Source organism: Sinohyriopsis cumingii, chromosome 1 (genome assembly GCF_028554795.1).
Source record: "Sinohyriopsis cumingii isolate HCF-2022 chromosome 1, ASM2855479v2, whole genome shotgun sequence".
NCBI lineage: Eukaryota > Metazoa > Mollusca > Bivalvia > Unionida > Unionidae > Sinohyriopsis > Sinohyriopsis cumingii.
Genome location: NC_142961.1, coordinates 146,383,986 through 146,401,628, shown reverse-complemented (window position 1 = coordinate 146,401,628; position 17,643 = coordinate 146,383,986). Strand labels below are relative to the sequence as shown.

The 17,643-nt window shown below is 34.6% G+C and overlaps 1 protein-coding gene across 4 annotated transcripts in view; it reads right to left on the bottom strand.

Moving 5' to 3' along the window:
- The window catches only part of LOC149808102 (uncharacterized), a 534,871-nt gene that overhangs the window by 469,129 nt on the left and 48,099 nt on the right, over window positions 1-17,643 (bottom strand). Inside the window, exon 1 of one of the 4 annotated variants that reach the window (XM_089973482.1) lies at window positions 16,516-16,672. The exons of the other annotated variants lie outside the window; for them this stretch is intronic. The gene's annotated coding sequence lies outside the window, so the exon portion shown is untranslated. Of the gene's footprint in view, window positions 1-16,515; window positions 16,673-17,643 lie in introns of those variants that run through there. 4 annotated transcript variants of the gene reach the window in all.

Below are 17,643 nucleotides of genomic sequence, written 5' to 3'. Positions count from 1 at the left end.
ACCATTCTGCTTCGAGATCGTACAACACGAATGAGTAATTTCTAGATAAACATGGCTATAAAACCGTCTGCTTGACCTAGGTCATAAAAAGCATTTTCTATAAAAGAAACTATCACTTGAAGGAAACATCCATTCTATAAGATTATGTTACTAAAATTATAAAAGAGAATGTGGTAAACATGTAGGCTATGTATTTTTATAGAGAGATTCCAACAATCATGACCCAGACCCAAATAAATATGTTTACTTCTTATAATAATGCTCCTAATATTAAACCCATACTCACATAAAATATTAGCTGTATTATTTGTTTTCACAATTAAAAGTTACTGATCATGTGCAACATGAAATTATTTTTGGACAAGGTCAAGTACAAAATACAAGTAAAACTTGTAACCATGGAGAAAAACTGTCAAATACAAATTAAATATTGTTATGTATATTTGATCTAATTTATATTTGATTCAATTTAATTGTTTGCAAGTTTAAATTCTTTGTATTTTTAATTTCATTATATGTCAAAATAATTTAATTTTGTTTACTAGGAACTTGACATTTTTTTCAGAAAATGGTTCGACCTTGACTCTTTAGTTGTAAACACCTAAAGCTGACCTAGTTCCCGACCTTGATTACAGAAATCACCGAGAGAAGTAAACAACTTTTTATTTTTTTTATCCTATTCTTAGAGAAAATGATTGGCTTTTGTCAATTTCATACTGGGACTACGTGCCTTTATACGTAAATACTTCTCGAAGGTTCTGGAAAGTTGACCCTCATCCTGGAATTAGTTTTGCGACTTGAGTTACTGAATAATCTGTGGTTAGAGAGATTTTTCTCCGTCGGGATTAAAAGCACTGGGACGTAAAGGTGTTCTTTTGTTGTGTTAGTTTATAGTTATTTTAATGTTTATTCGAATTATTTGGATTCAAAAGGATTAATTCTTTTTCCTGGTAATATATGAGTGCTCATACAGAATTCTTGGACAAAAACATTTCATTAATTCAAACATTTGATTTTGTTTGTGAATAACACAGAACTGTAGACATTCCGACACCACAAAGGATACAGTATAAGTCATCGCCTTTCATCTTGGATTCTTCGTCGGGACTCAAACTTGAATTCATTAGAACATTTCATTATTAGGACTTCTAAAATAAAATTAGTGGATTATTCTTGGATTATTTTTGGATTTGATTCTTAAAACTGTAAGTACTAATCTTTTTCCTTTTTTTACAGAGTTTTTCCAGGGAAATAAACTATTGTTAAATGTTTCAAAGCTTGTTGTTTTCACTCTTTCTTTTGTTACTGTTTATTTGAGCCTAAACAAGTAACATAAGAATATACATAATACTTCTGTGTAATTACACACCCGTGGTAGAGTCATGACCTATGTGACTTGGCATTTATAAATTAGGTCGAGATATCACAATTATAATTATAATTATAGTCTTAGCATATGTTCGCTGTTGTATAACGTTTAAATCGGCTTTCATCTTAAGATATTGTAGCTGGGTCCTGAAGCATAACATGTACACCGTGTCAACGAAGTTGGCAGAAGGAATTCTTTAATGTTTTTCTGTTATTCTTTTGTTCATCTCTGTAAAATAAAATTATTTCTCTCTTACTTGCCTTTTCTTTTAGTTGAATAAAGGAACCTAAATCGATATGAGTAGGAACCTAAATCGATATGAGTAAAGTATATTTTTAATCAATTTAATGAGTATCCTGACTAATATTGTAACCTCTATTTTGTATATAATCTATTAAACAGCACTCTGTTGCGAAGATACACTAAAATGCCTCCTATTTAATTGTACAGAAACAGCTCCTTCTAAGAACACCTTAAAGTGAGTAGAATATTCATTTGACAGACCACGACTATGTTAAACAATTCAAGCTATTTTAAATGCAAATACTCTAATTAAGTGTATAAGTATAGAAAAAAGTTAATAAGTTTTAAATGATTTTAGGTTATGGAAGAATTAATATGAAAAATAAAGTACTGTAGGACACCAGGGATCTAACAGCCCTTTCCCCTCCCCCTTGACCGAGCGAAACCAACAATGTCGAACACAAGCGTTAGGCTGTCTTGAGGTCGATATTTCCCCTATTTCCAAGGACCTTAAGACAATAGTCGTTGTCAACTTAATGGTTCTTAAACACGCTTATACTAGAAATCATTGTTCTCTAATGAACAAACGGTTACACATTCACACTTGCATGGATTTTCTGGCTTCACATTCGAATGATTTGTCAGTACGCTTTTCAAAGCCGTAGATGGGTATTTCATGCCACGTACAACCAAACATTACCTAAACACTCTAATACAGAAAATTATTCCCGCTCTCAAATGACCAAGTTTAAAAAAGCATGTGCTTGTTCGAGTGCTATTACAGTCATATACCCTAGGCTTAAATAGATTTCATAGTAATAGCATCAATCATTTATGTGCATGGAATCACTCAGTCACATGTAAAACGTTTTGTCTTTTAAAAAGCATTATCTCGCTTGGGGCATCACAAATTTAACACGATATGGGACTGCAGCACGTAGAGATCTCAAAGTTCAACTATATTAATATTTCACTTCCAACTAAAAGTTTCTGGGTTCAGTAAGATAGATTCGTTCATTCGTGGTCTTCAACACTTGAGCAACAATATCCAATAAGATTTTTGTAGAATTGAAATTGACATCACTTGAGTAACATAAAAAGTATGAATATCGTATTATTTATCCATCTATACATATTAATTGTTTCGTTATTTATAATGCCCATAAATCATATGAAAGTATTTAGGTATATAGTCTACTTTTATATTTTTAAGTCCATCAAAGAACATGACTCTAAACAATTTTATTTTATGGTCTGCTGAAGGAGAAAAAGTCAAAATTCTTTAGAATTCCGTGACATCAATTTCTGTTTTAGTTTGCTTTCAAAATATTTTTTAAACGTGTCAAAATGATATCCCAAAAATTCGTTTATTTTAGTCATAGAGAGTAAATTTCTGTTTAAGTCATCCAATAACATATTAGAATTATCAGTATTTGCATTTAACAAATATGGTCTATTGAAAAAGAAATCTTCAACTGCCATGCGAAAAAGGAGATCAAACTGCTCATATGAGACCATTACTAAGTTAATTCAGCATATCTACTGAGACATCTTTCCGTATAATGATCACAGTGATCTGTTTTTATTTCTTCTATCTTAGCTCTGCTTTCACAGTCACTGATATAGGGAATGAGCTAGTGTATTGATATATTCTATTTCGTCTGAATTTGATAAATGAGTATTTATAAAGCTGGTATCGCTTTAAAAATTACTCCTTATCTGTCATTTGATAAATAGCAATGCAGTCGACGCTGTTTTCACGCTATGATTGATGCAAAGATAAGTTGAAAAACATGACAGTGCCAAGGTTAACTTAATAAGAATCAAGGTCATTAGTGTCTCTACTTGTGATCTTTTTTATGCTCTAACCTCAAACCTTTACTCGCAAATTAGGCATAAAATTCACCACGAATTGAAATTTTCGTCTAAAAGTAATCTGTTTTCGCTAAGGGCACTAGATTTAAAATGAATTTTTTTTTTTTCGAGACCTGCTACACATATGGATCGGAGTATCAAAAATCGTCTCTTTGTAACGAATAGAAGCGGTTACACAAGGAAATCAGCAGGTCCATGCCCGTCCTTCCAGGGTCTGGTACCAGTGTACAGGCACGTGGTGTCTCATTCGTGAACGTTGACCTTGTTCTTTGCAATCTTCTGCTTCTCAGTAAACTTCGGTTACACAAATTAGCCAGGATTTTTGATAATCCCTTGCTATTTTGTAACTTCAAGCCACCGATCCACTGACCCAGTTTCAACATATGAGTTTTTGTTTTAGCCATGTCTGAGGTAGACATTTGTTTTTCACATTAAACCTGACTTACCTGAAATAACATCAGGGATTTTAAATAAAGATATATCATTTTATTAGTCTAATGTCTTCAACCCTTTCAACGAGACAGTTATGCCAAAGGATATCTAAATAAGGAATATTATTCCTGTCCGTGGCTTCTGTTTCCCCTTCAGACTTAATGATACGATATAATCTGTTTGGAATATCACTAAATATTTTCTTTCTTATCACATGCCCGTGGGATATATTGATATATTACACATCACTTTGCATATACATTTCAACAATATTGTTTGCAGGTTTAACAAAGAATACGATAGACGTACTAGTGACTGGTGAGCCCAAGAGAAAATATCCCACGAGAGGGCAATATGTTGACTGAATGTTGGAATGAGAACAAATATTCCTGGCCTGTTTGGTTTAACGAATAGGATTTCTTGCGGTTTTAATCCAAGCGTCCACGTCAGAACCCGAAATACCGGGAATTCAAGTGGTTTTTATGGTTAAATGCATTTTGAATCAGGTGTCTGTATCGAATAAAGGAATTTCCATAAGATATACTTAACCGTGGCAGTGACAATGTACTGATAATGTAAATACACGCAATATTTTATTTCAAGAAAGTAACTTCTCTTTCTTATCTTTCTATGTCGTCAACGTACTCACGAAACTAACCTGGTATGGCAATTTCTCGAGAAAGAGCGCAACAATTCGGCATTCCAAAACAAGGCCTATTCTAAGTTGTCGCCAACATTTACCCTAAATTCAAAATGGCAAAAGTAGGTAGGGTTGTATTGGTTAATGTGCTTTTGTCAAACATATGATTTGATCCGGAAATATTCATTACATATTTCCGAAAGGACTCTTCAGCTGATCGTAACTCAAGAACCGCGAGATATATCAGTAAGTATCTAAAATATACGCCAGTTCGTGCGGACGAGAGTGTGTCTACACACAATTTCACAATTTACAGAATAGGCCCTAGAGCTTCAGTAAGTATCAGTACAGGTGTAGGACTGATTTTTCGACCGAAACATTTGGTTTCGCTCTTTAGTTTTCATGTATTTCTGCGAGAGGAACTAAGTATAAAGTGAAGTTGTTTGCATGGCAATATGATCAATGGAGAGGATGTAGGTATACCTCAGTGCTACTTGTATGTACCATGACTAAAATATATTTACTTGCGGTAGTTATAGAAATTGTGCACTGACTAAAGCCAGTATAAATGATTGTTCGAACATTTTCGAAAACTGAACCTAAACTAGCCCAAAGTACAATAAGATTAGAATATATATATATATATATATATATATATATATATATATATATATATATATATATATATATATATATATATATATATATATATATATATATATATATATATATATATATATTTAACAATACCTGACTGAGATACTTAAGATTTTTTAAAAAAAATAAACAGGATAACTAGTGAGGAAAACACAGAAAATTCATTTTCTTTAAAATTCAGATCGTATGAAAAGTATGAAACTGTAGAGCATACCTTTAGCCAAACAGTTCACTAAAAATGGAAATGCATGTGATAGTGTTTGCATGAAAATGCTGAATGTTGATATAAAAAATTTAAATATTTGAGATAAACAAATGATGCAAATAATAGCTTATCCAGTGTTTTTATTTCGATGTAGATATAGGTACAAGCCTCAAAGAGTCCCGGAGAAAAGTTAACTGAGGTATTCATTACTTTAGTTATTTCTGATTATTCACCTCTTTATTCTTTTTTTTAGCATGTGTACACTGGAGTGAAAAAGTAAAATGTATTTGTAGATTAATTGATTATAAAGGACTGGGGTGAAATGCTTAACAGTCAACCATGTATTTAATCATTTAGTTGATTAATATAACAACAGCAGATACAACTACGACGAAGATAACAACAATAAAAAAAACAGACTTAGCACATAGATAATGACAGTAGAACACCACCACCACTTTGACATTAATAAAACAACAACAGTAGTAATAATAACAATAATAATAATAGCAATACTACAATAGCAACAACTACAACATCAACAACAACTATTACTGCTACAACTACTACTACTACTACTAATAATAATAATAATAATGTAATATGCAAGGGCTCTCACTACTGAGCGAATCAAACAACCCTTATATGAGTCAGGTTTTGGAGTCCTTGATTCCCCTAGTTACACGGACCTCAAGGCAAACGTCGTTGTCAAATGCAGGGTGCTTAATTGTGCAATTGCTATAAATAAGTTATTCTAATGATAAAGTTACCACACATCACGAAACTCAAATTTCATACGTCCATGGGTGTTCATGTATTACATTTGCGCGACCGGTCAATAAGCCTTCCAACCGAAGATTGGCACTTCACGCCATGCACCACGAAACGCGATTCACACACCTTTTACAAAGAATTATTCCCAGCTCAAATTACTAAACACGTATTGATGCTTCCCGATGAAGTCACTAGCAGACGATATTCTGCCCATTTTACCTAGATGACGGGCAACCTGGCAGTTTCTCCTATATGCGATTACCAAAATTTACCATTTTTAACAAGGCACACTGAAGCAAGGTCAACTTATAAATCACAAATATAGATACTAACGGAAAGCCTGATTTGCGTTCTGTTTATATGTGTAAATTTCGTAAAAGTATCTAGAGATTCAACGAATTTATTTCAACTTCCAAACACCATATAAAGTCAACGATGAATTGCCAAACGACCACCAATATGACGGCTGATGACGTCATTCGGGAACTATCTATACATTAGAATATCCCGCAAATTACATTTGTCAAGAAATTTGGGAGGAGACGCTGTACGAAAGTAGCCATAAAGTCCGGTGAATACTATACAACAGGACGTCTGTTCCTAGAAATTGGCTAATTTCTCGGTTTAAGAAATATTGTCCTAACATCGGCTACCCATAATCAAGCAAATAATACCAAAATCTAACAAAGCTATAATCAGAAATGTAAATACAGATCACGTAGGGTGGTGTTACGAGGAAAGAAAAAGGAGGAGACTATACTCGTACTGTGTTCAGTCTTAGGATGAGGAGGACTTTTTTCTTAAATATGATTTTAGTTCAACAGTCTCCGAGAATGTAGATATTTTCTATCATTGCAACAAAGACAAAGGTAAAGAGGACTTACGTCGAAGTTGGTAAAATAGTCATTAAATAACTCGAATACAATAAAAATCGCAAAGGTATCTTTCATTCAATTTAATTTCGAATTTCGGCGCTTTTGTCAGCCTCAGATGATGATGATAAACAATTTGAATAACACAATTATTTATTTCCTTCACCGCAGATATGCCATGCTGTATTTTGCTAATTTATATTTTTAATTTTCCATCACGCATAGGGAATTTTAATGAAACCCTTAGGGCTCCCATGTTGTGCTAAATTTTAAATACTACTCATTTATACTCATATTATATCCATTTATAACCATTTTATACCCACTGAAATCCATTTTATACCCAATTTATTCCCATTTATACCGAGTGTAGAGTGCAGGACTACCTTGCGTGTTGCTGGAAATGTGTACTAAAAACTGTAATACAGCATAGTTGCTGTGTACAGAATCATTATGCAAAGTTGTGATTGAGTTCCAACTGTTCAAAGAAATAGACCAACAAAAGCACATTGGAGACAATGTAAACACTCACTGATCCTAATGAATTTGTGTTTAGTTAACTTGGAATTCAACATAGTCCTCTGAATTTCTCGCATTCAACCAGCCGAACTGTCTGTCTACCAAGGTATTTTGGGTTTTCTTTTCCTCTCTCTGCTTTTCCTATTCTCCCGAGAAGCATAGCCGCATGTGGTTAACTAGGGCTTTTATGGATCCATAACGAGATGCTTCATCGCTCAACATCGTAAGTAATCGAGACAAGTTGAGTGGGAAGCAGGCATTTGGCTTGTAATCGCAAAAGTATCTTTTTTTTTTAATTAAGAATTTTTACTTCTTAACCACTCACTTTTAATAATTCAAGAAAGGGCCAAGTTTGTAACTTTTGAAGAGCACTTTTCTTTGGCCGAAAAAAAGCCTCTTGCTGTCACTACATATGGACGAGATTGTGAACACTAACTTTTAAGTTGTTTACTTGTATCTAATGGTTGAAATATGTTAAACTTTATTTTACAGTGCGAATAAAGGAAAAAAACAAAACATCGGCCGTTCAAATCAGTCAGTACTAGATTCTGAAATCCTTAAGCACTGTTTTTGGTTTATTGCTTTAAGTTCATATATTTTTACATAATGGTCCTTGTGTGCAGTTTCTATGGAAAGGAAGAGTTCCATATGGATATATTTATGAATACCAAACAAGAAATATTTAATATATAAAAATGAAACCTCTTCCTGATTCTGTTGTTGATGACAGTTTCTCTCATTAACCTTGTCATTTACCTTGTCATTTACGGACCGTGCTCGGCGATAATGTATGATCATGTTTTGTTAAGAGAGAAGAACGTAATGCATATGGATAAGGCACACACGGAGAGTCCAGCTTAGACTGGGAAATCGCTTGAACGTCTTTTGGAAAGTAAGAGAATATATTTATTTAGTCTGAAGATCCTGAAAATAATGGCATTTTTTTAAGTAAAAGAAATGCGAGGAATATTAAACGTAGTTTTGTATAGCTTTCCCATGCAATTTTCTACGTACATTAGGGATTTTAGGATTATTTACATAATTTTTTCTTGAACAGTTGAAGTGAAATTGTATATACGTTACCTTTGAATATCAGTAGGAAACCACGTGTATTTTATTTAATACTAGCTTTTGTTTGATCCTTCGCAACTTTACTTTATGAAACACTGAAATGGAAGAGAAACTTCTTTTGCTTTGATATAAGTTACCGAAGGTTAAAATATTAAAATATCATCGAATATCCACAAATTCTGGACATGAACTGAGTTTAAATTTCCTTTTTGTTGAATATTTTGGGTCCCTCTTTACAAATTTAAAATACATCCATGGACTAGACATGAACTCGCAATCTGTTCTTTGTTACTACTTGTAAATATTCGGATTCGTCAGCTTTGTTTCTGAAACTCAGATAAAATGTTCCATTTCAACTGATAGACGAGACGTTGTTTCTCTTTTATATCGTTGAAAATGTGAACAGTAAAATATAACCACATGCGTTTTTGTTGTCTTTTGTCGTGTGATTTGGAACTGAGAATGAGCTTTAAAAGTACGATTTTACGTTTTCCAGATTTATTGAGTCATTTCGATAATAGGTTATGAATTTAACACTTTGTATATTAAAAGTTTTAAAGTTGCATGCTTGTGACCTCTTGTTTTCCTTTCGACGCATAAAACCGCGTTCCGCGTTTATTTTGACATCAACTATTCAAGAACTGTCCCGAATTAATGCCTAAGCATCCGTCAGATTTTTCTGGAATCATTTCTGTCGGAAAAGTACATCAAATAGTTGCTTTCTTCACCAACTGTCCTGAATTTGTTTAACCAACATGAGGCAGTTGTCCTATCTTTATCAAAAACCTGCTTCTTTTCGTAACATCGGAAAGCTGACACCGAATTTGAGTGATCTCTATCTTATCGTTACAAGTGTTCATCCATTAGTCCACCGTTTGCTGCACGAGATCGTCACAAAATAGTTACATGCTGAAAATAGCCTAAAATTTAAAATGAGTCATATCTTCTTCATTTTGTTTAAGATGGAGAGACAGTTCAGTGGAAACAGAGAAATGATAATAACATAACGTTGGTTGGTTTGTTGGTTGGATTCTTTCGGCAACGTTATATGCTTTATCATGCCGAGGAAATAGGATCTAAGTGCCTTCCCCAAGGACACGTTGAGGTAGCCGACCCGGGCTGACCTCAAGGCGTTACGAACCCGTTACCCTTTAAGTAGCACTTGTTTTAGTTAAATTAGCTTTGTTTCTTAAAATGTTCTGATTGGCAATAACGTTGCAAACTATTGTTAACATATTGAATATGTGGACTGTCGGCCAACATTTATTTTAAAATAATGTTTCCTTTCTTCCCTCCATGTTGAAACATAGAAAGTAAAATTTTATCGTCAATATTCCAAGGGAAATCGAAAGACAATAAAGTTGTTCCGCTTAGAACTGTCACACAAAATTAGGGAAAACATGAAGCACAAATTTGATTATAAAATACGTCGATATATATCTAAATGAAGTCTCCATTTATGATATCATGTGTTGAGACAGATACCATATATGTCATGGATTTTGCTTCAGAAAATGTTTTTCTTACAAGTTACATTGACCGCTATGGTGGCTTAGTTGTAAGAGTGTCCGACTCGGATGCGGAAGGTCGCGGGTTCAAACCCCGGCCGAGTCATACCAAAGACTTATACAAATGGTACTAATAGCTACCTCGCTTGGCGCTCAGCGTTAAGAGGTTAATGATAGTATTAGGATTTGTCAGTCTGGTGTCAGGATAATGTCACTGGGCCCCATCACTATAAACTGCCACACTGCAGACATCGTAGCGATATGACTGAAATATTTTTAAAACTACGTTAAAAATCTAATTCTCTCTCTCTCTCTCTCTCTCTCTCTCTCTCTCTCTCTCTCTCTCACACACACACACACACACACAAATTACATTGCATAGCAGGGTTTGAACTCGACGTAACTTTAGTCAATACACCAGATTTTTAACTTCATAATTGTAGAGGAAACAAATATCAGTTAAACGAATAATACGTCATTTCATTTACTGTTGAGCATAATGTTTATTTTTATCTTTAATATTTTATATATAAAACACAAATATAATTTTTTGGTATGCATGTAATGTCTTTTTGTGTGGGTCTTTGTCTTATAGGTTTTACTCTTTTATGTACATAAGAAAATTTATGAAATCAAAGTCCCTAAAGATCCGCGACTCCATTTTTCCCACACTTTATGGGTGGCAGAATTTCCGCTGAATTTATGTTGTTTCGTAGACATTCATGTTTTTTTATAGGTCTATCTCATTTGAATCTCAAGATTATTTACTTCTCTCGCTCTCGTGATTTTATTATCAGTCCTTTTCATCGTCTCGAGAGTAAGCTTTCGTGCTTTATGTATTTTGCAGGAATAAGTTCATGATACAGTAGTGGGATCAGAACAAAATGTGTGCGAACACAGATTAATTTCTTGCCTGTGATATACTGATTATTACCTACGAATAATGGGTATCGGTAGTATTTCTTTTCTCATCTAATAGCCTTAAACAAATATATCGGGATTTAATAACAGCCTTGACCTTAGTTATAGACATCATAGATTGTCGTATAATTCTATTTCCTTTGCATCTATGCTTGAAAATCTGTAATATTCAGCACAAATAAGATTTTATTTCTTTTTCACACTTCCTTTATTAATTCTTTTATCATTATTTGTTTATTTTTAACGCCTAATCCAAGCAGAATGAAAAAAGAATTACAGAAGATGGGGACTAAATGACACACAGGAAAGTCTACATTTTGCTGTGTCACAGTAAAGATGGTCATTCCAATGTAAATGAAAATGAACATACATTGATTACATTTCAAGAATACAGTCATGTTGAAGTAAAATACTTCGAGTCTGAAATTTGATTGTTTTGAGTAGACAAAATGCAATATCAACTCATTTTCTGAATTATTTTTAGAGCGTTGACATAATGCATGAACAAAAAATGTAATTAAAATAGCCTGTAAAATTAATAATGAGGAAGGAAAACCAGTACTGCCCCAAAGACTACCAGGATGATTTGCTGAGGGGAAAGCCAACACCACGCTTAGAGTCAACCAGGATGATTTGCTGAGGGAAAGCCAAAACCACCCTCAGAGTCAACCAGGATGATTTGCTGAAGGGAACACCAACACCATCGCAAGCATCCACAGTGACGATTTGCTGGGACTAACGCCAACACAAATCCCGCCACCAACCAGGACGATTTGCTGAGGGGAACGCCAACTCCACCTACAGGACCACCAGGATGATTTTGTGAGGAAAACACCAGCATGAGGACAAAGCAGTCTGCTGAAAGGAACGCCACACCACCCCAGGAAAACTATGACAGTCTGATGGGCCAGGACCGACCAGGAATATTTGTTGAGGGGAAAGCCAACGCCACCCCCATGACCAACCAGGACGATTTTCTAATATGAACGCCAACACAACTCACAGGACCAACCAAGTCCAGCCGAGGTTAATCAACAAGATATGCTGAGAGGAAAACCAACACCAGGACGATTTGGTCTGCATTGCTACAGATAAGCAAAATTTCAATCATACTGAGAAATCATATTGTGTTTCTAAATGTTGATGTCTTGTCTGCGAGTTCATTTTATGTGCTCATACATTCAAGGTAATGAAGTTTCAATGAGCCATTATTTTTTATTGATCGGATGATTGTACTAGATATGAAAGTTGGCTGTCCAGAGTATACTTTACTGAGGATTGGTGATTTTTTAAGATTTTTACGGATTTTCATAAAAGTGTGACTTTAAAAGAAACTATTTATATCATACAAGGTAAGCAACTGTTCTTATGTTACTCAAGCACAATTAATCATGCCTGCACACGAATATTTGCACCTAGGCGTGCATTTTCCATGACAGATACTGTAGAATGTTATAATCAGTGTTGAATGTTAATATCTAATTACCATGAACTACAATTTGTGCATCTGCTAAATAATTTAACAGCGGTCTTAATGCGAAATAAAAATCATAAATGCAAGAAAACAATGTCTGACTCTACACTTCATAAACAGAGCTACGTCGTACATTTTATCAAAGCTGTCATGGAAAAAAAGGACCACACAAAGAGAATACGCATTTCAAGATCACATAATCATGATATAATTTCTCATTTGAAATTTAGAGTGATTATGCATATGAGAGAGACATCCTTAAGAAATTAATATAATTTCAAATATTCTGTGGCTCATTTTTATTTGCAAAGAATTGTGGGTATAGTTTGTTTCCTAAATGAAAGAAAAGATAGTACACACGTGATACATTTTGGTGCACATGAACTAAATTAATGATCGTCTTGACTCACACATGGGCCTGAGAGATTTCGAGACATCCACATTATTATTTTCATGACGATGTTTGGTGTTGCAGGAGCTGCATGAGAAGTACGCACGCATGAAATTGGGTTTTCACTTCAGGAAGGAAGAATGATTTAAGGTATGCATGCTAGGAAGAAAAAAAAAGGCATTTCACTGCATTGAGCTATGGGCAGTTCCATTTAACGTATGCAAGCTAGGTAATGACATTTCAGTGCGGTAAATCATGGGCAGTTCCATTTAATATGTGCATGCTAGGAAATGGAATGTCACTGCAGTAAGTTATGGGAAGTTCCTTTTAATATATGCATGCTAGGAAAAGGAAATGACATTTCATTGCAGTAAATTATGGGAAGTTCCTTTTAATATATGCATGCTAGGAAAAGGAAATGACATTTCATTGCAGTAAGTTATGGGAAGTTCCTTTTAATATAAGCATGCTAGGAAAAGGAAATGACATTTCATTGCAGTAAATTATGGGCACTTCCATTTCTTGGCAATGTTTTACAGCTAGACAGCTTAAACAGAACCATTCCACACTTCCTAGATTCGTAAGAACTTCTTAAGCATAAGCGAATACAGTGTTGAAGTCATTGGCCTAAAGACTGTTAAGGACCTCAGATGGTTTAGCGTCAGTCTGATCAAGTATCAACTAAAAGCATATTACAAATGGCCCTTGCCAGACATAAAATAATAGACCACACAAACATTATTTTTATCAGTTTATGTCTTCCACCCTGATAATGTTCTTAATGAAAACTTAAAGATGACCTTTAGACGATTAGATTAACTATGGTAGACGTAAATTGCCTTTACCTGAAGATCAGAGAGCGTGATATGAATAAATAAGCACTGTATTTTAGGTCTGGCATTCACTAAAAATCCGCTGGTGACCTTCGTACGGAATGCTGTTAAAGTGTCGGATCTTCGTTACAAAAATACTGCTGACCTTCGTACGGAATGCAGTTAAAGTGTAACAATCTTCAGTCGTTTTGTTTAAAGCACCCCCTTCTTAATATTCTAAGAGATAGCTTAGACAACTCCTTGAAGAAAAACACTATTTTCCTTCCATTTGTGCGCTGAAGAAAACTCTTGTCCTGTTATTTTCTCCACATCTGCATCAGATACTTCTTCGGCTGTTATCTTTTCAACTAAAAATAACTTGTTATCCCTAGTTTAGTCTTCTTGGACGATGCTGGGATGTATCGTCATGTTTAATAATAATTTGTTATCATTACTTTAACCTTCTGGGACAGTGCTTGGATATATGGTCATTATTAAACAGTTTGTTACCCTTGGTTTAACCTTCTTAGACAGTGCTTGGATGTGTGTTGTCATGATTAAACATAGTTTGTCATCCTAAGTTTAACCTTCTGGGACAGTGCTTGGATATATGATCATTATTAAACAGTTTGTTACCCTTGGTTTAATCTTCTTAGACAGTGCTTGGATGTGTGTTGTCATGATTAAACATAGTTTGTCATCCTAAAGTTTAACCTTCCTGGACAGTGCTTGGATGTGTCGTTATTATTAAACATAGTTTGTCATCCTAAGTTTAACCTTCCTGGACAGTGCTTGGATGTGTAGTTATTATTAAACATATTTTATTATCCTAAGGTTAACCTTCCTGGACAGAGCTTTGACGTATGGTCATCATTAAATATAGTTTGTTACCCTTAGTTTAACATTCTTGGACAGTGTTTGGGTGTATGGTCATTATAATGCTGCACAATTTTGTAAGGATAATTTTACAGCACATTCCGTAGTGGTCAGCGTGACACGTGACCATTAAATTTGACGTATAGGCTAGACACGAAATTATTCACTGATTGCGAGAGATGGAAATTTTGGGAAATTTTGGGCCATTTTAAACAGGTGTAATAAAATGACATTTCTAGAATGGTTATTAAAGGCGGAATAGAGTGGGTTATTCTGACTTCGATGGGAGTGTTAAAATGTTGGCGGTTACAGAAGTATACCTGATTGGCTAAGCTAAACGAGAGAGTGTGTTTTCCAGACGAAATTCAAGGTTTTAATGTAATCTCCCTTGCAATAGTAGTCATCTGAGTTTTTCAACCGAAAGGGGAAGATAGCTCCGAGATCGGTAAAAAGTAGTCTTCTGGTAAAAATAAATCGCCCAAGGGACATGATGTCTGGATATTTGCGAGACCGTAAACCAGCGAAGAGACAGAATATATTTTCTGGTGATAAGCGAGCGAGGGCTTGGGAAGGCACAAAGCTATTGTCTCAATTGTATACAATATGGTCATCGATTAAGTTTGTAATTATTTATTGAGTTATTTGTTTGAAATTCATACTTCAATTTTTCCTTGAGTTCAGAAAATAATCGTGCATTCGTGGTCTCGAATGTTATATTTTTTACCCGTAGTTTTAACCGTTTTAAACAGTGCTTGGATGTGTGGCCATTATTAAATACCCCAAGTTTAGCCTTCTTGGATTGTGCTTAGATGTATGGTCATTATTAAATATCGTCGTTCCCGAATAAATTCCTTTGTATAAGCAGATGGAACAAATTGTTGTGTGCAGCTTTCGAGGATATAATTTAGTAATGTTTCCCAGATCAACTATGCAGGAAGCTTACATTCTTATGTTGGAGTTTAATCTTGCAAGAACACGTCTGACTGTTATTCTCCTAAGGCAGACGCGGAGTACAGTAATGCATAAAATAAGATTGCCATTCGCCAAGACGAACCAAATGCATGAACGTAACCATTTCCAACTGACTGACAGAAATACAAGCTTTGACGAACACCATTGCCCAGTGTATCTCTATATGGAATGTAAAGTATATTCAATAAATAGAACAGTACATTTTAAAGTGGAAATCAGTTTGTCAGCTAAATAGTTTTCCAACAATGTTTCTCTGCTTCTGTAAGCGAATGACAAGCCTGCTTTCTAAACTGCGTTACCCGACGACGTTACCAGCGTTAATCGATTACGTTGCCGCGTGATATTTGAAGGTGTCAAAGTCACGATGTGGCATTACTCAATTATCCATGTGAATCAATATTTGATTCAGATTCTCCAACGATCATAAGAACTAAAATTCACTAAAAATTAAATTAAATTCACTTTTTTAAAAAATCCATAATTGAGTCATATAACTGAAGAACTGTCTCAAATGTTCATCTGTTGAGATGACGTTAACAATGAAACTTTAAATAAGAAAAGATAGAGATCTTGAATCCATGTGCTGCCTTTACTGAACAAAAAATGTTGTTTTTTTTCTTTCTTCTCGTTAACTGTTTTATAACAATGTCAAGATCAAAACAAAACCAAAAGTTGACCATTTCCTTTGGATGCAAGGAGGTTCATGCTGAACAAAAATTATGTTATATTAGTATGCATTAGTATGCATACGATAAATCTTAGAAGCAAAACGTTCTAATGTTATTATATGTTATTTGAGTCTCTGTCTGTACATTAACAATTCTTAAACACTGTCGATATACTGTGTAAATAACCCGAGTATAGTGTTTATAATCCGAGCATTAAAGTAGCGTAGGTTACTGACCTTTCTATCTTCTGTCATTCACTTCCAACTGTTGTTGGTTTGAAAAGGGAGAATATTACAGATCTACGCGTTCATCTATTGTAATTCCCAATGTTGACACCTTCAGTGACGGTTGTATGAAGACAAGACTGCACGTCAAAGCGACTGTCGTTTAGTCTGTTCAGAAACACATACTAACACGAACTGATGCACCTGCAATTAAATGCTGAAATTCTAGTCCTAGGGTTGAGTAGGTTAACATCATAATTATAATATAATCTTTTCGGTGAAAACTCGCAAGGTGGCAGTAAATCTAGTGAGATTTCTTGCCATGTCGGATACATTCTTGATAACGGCCATTCAAAAGATAGTGGAGTCGATGTTCATCCAGTTAAGTGATTACATCGCGCTTGGATTTAAATTTTCTTGAAGTCTAGATGAGTATTAATCGGAATTTTCTATCGGTCAGCAAATTATCTTAATCAGTATTATTCGGTATTATCCACTGGTCACCAGATTAACTTGATCCATTATGGGGACAGACCAAATAATCAACTGAAAAGTTACGAATACAAATTACAATGGCATTATTATTCATGATTATTGTACATACAATATACTGACATCTCTAATCAAAGAATACGTAGAAAATAAATTATATAGCAAGCTGACAGATGAGCCAACGTTTCAAGGAAACGTCTGCCACCTGTTTGGGTCTTATTCTGGTTATTAACCCGAATTTTGTTATCTCTTGTTCAGCAACGAACTTTCTTCCAAACATATTTGTTTTCACTGTGCGGTCTTTTCTCTACGAATATCCCTAAGTGCAATTCATCTACCAAAAGGGGTCATATCGGGATGTATAATGATGTTGATCGTTTACGCTATGACTGAAAGGGGTCGTATTGGGATGTATAATGATGTTGATCTTTTACGCTATGACTGAAAGGGGTCGTATCGGGATGTATAATGATGTTGATCGTTTACGCTATGACTGAAAGGGGTCGTATCGGGATGTATAATGATGTTGATCGTTTACGCTATGACTGAAACCGACTGGGAATATATTACTTTGGACAGTACTGATGAGCGTACTGACAAAATCACAGAATATTACTGCAAGTGCTACCTCCTCGAAAATTGTAACCA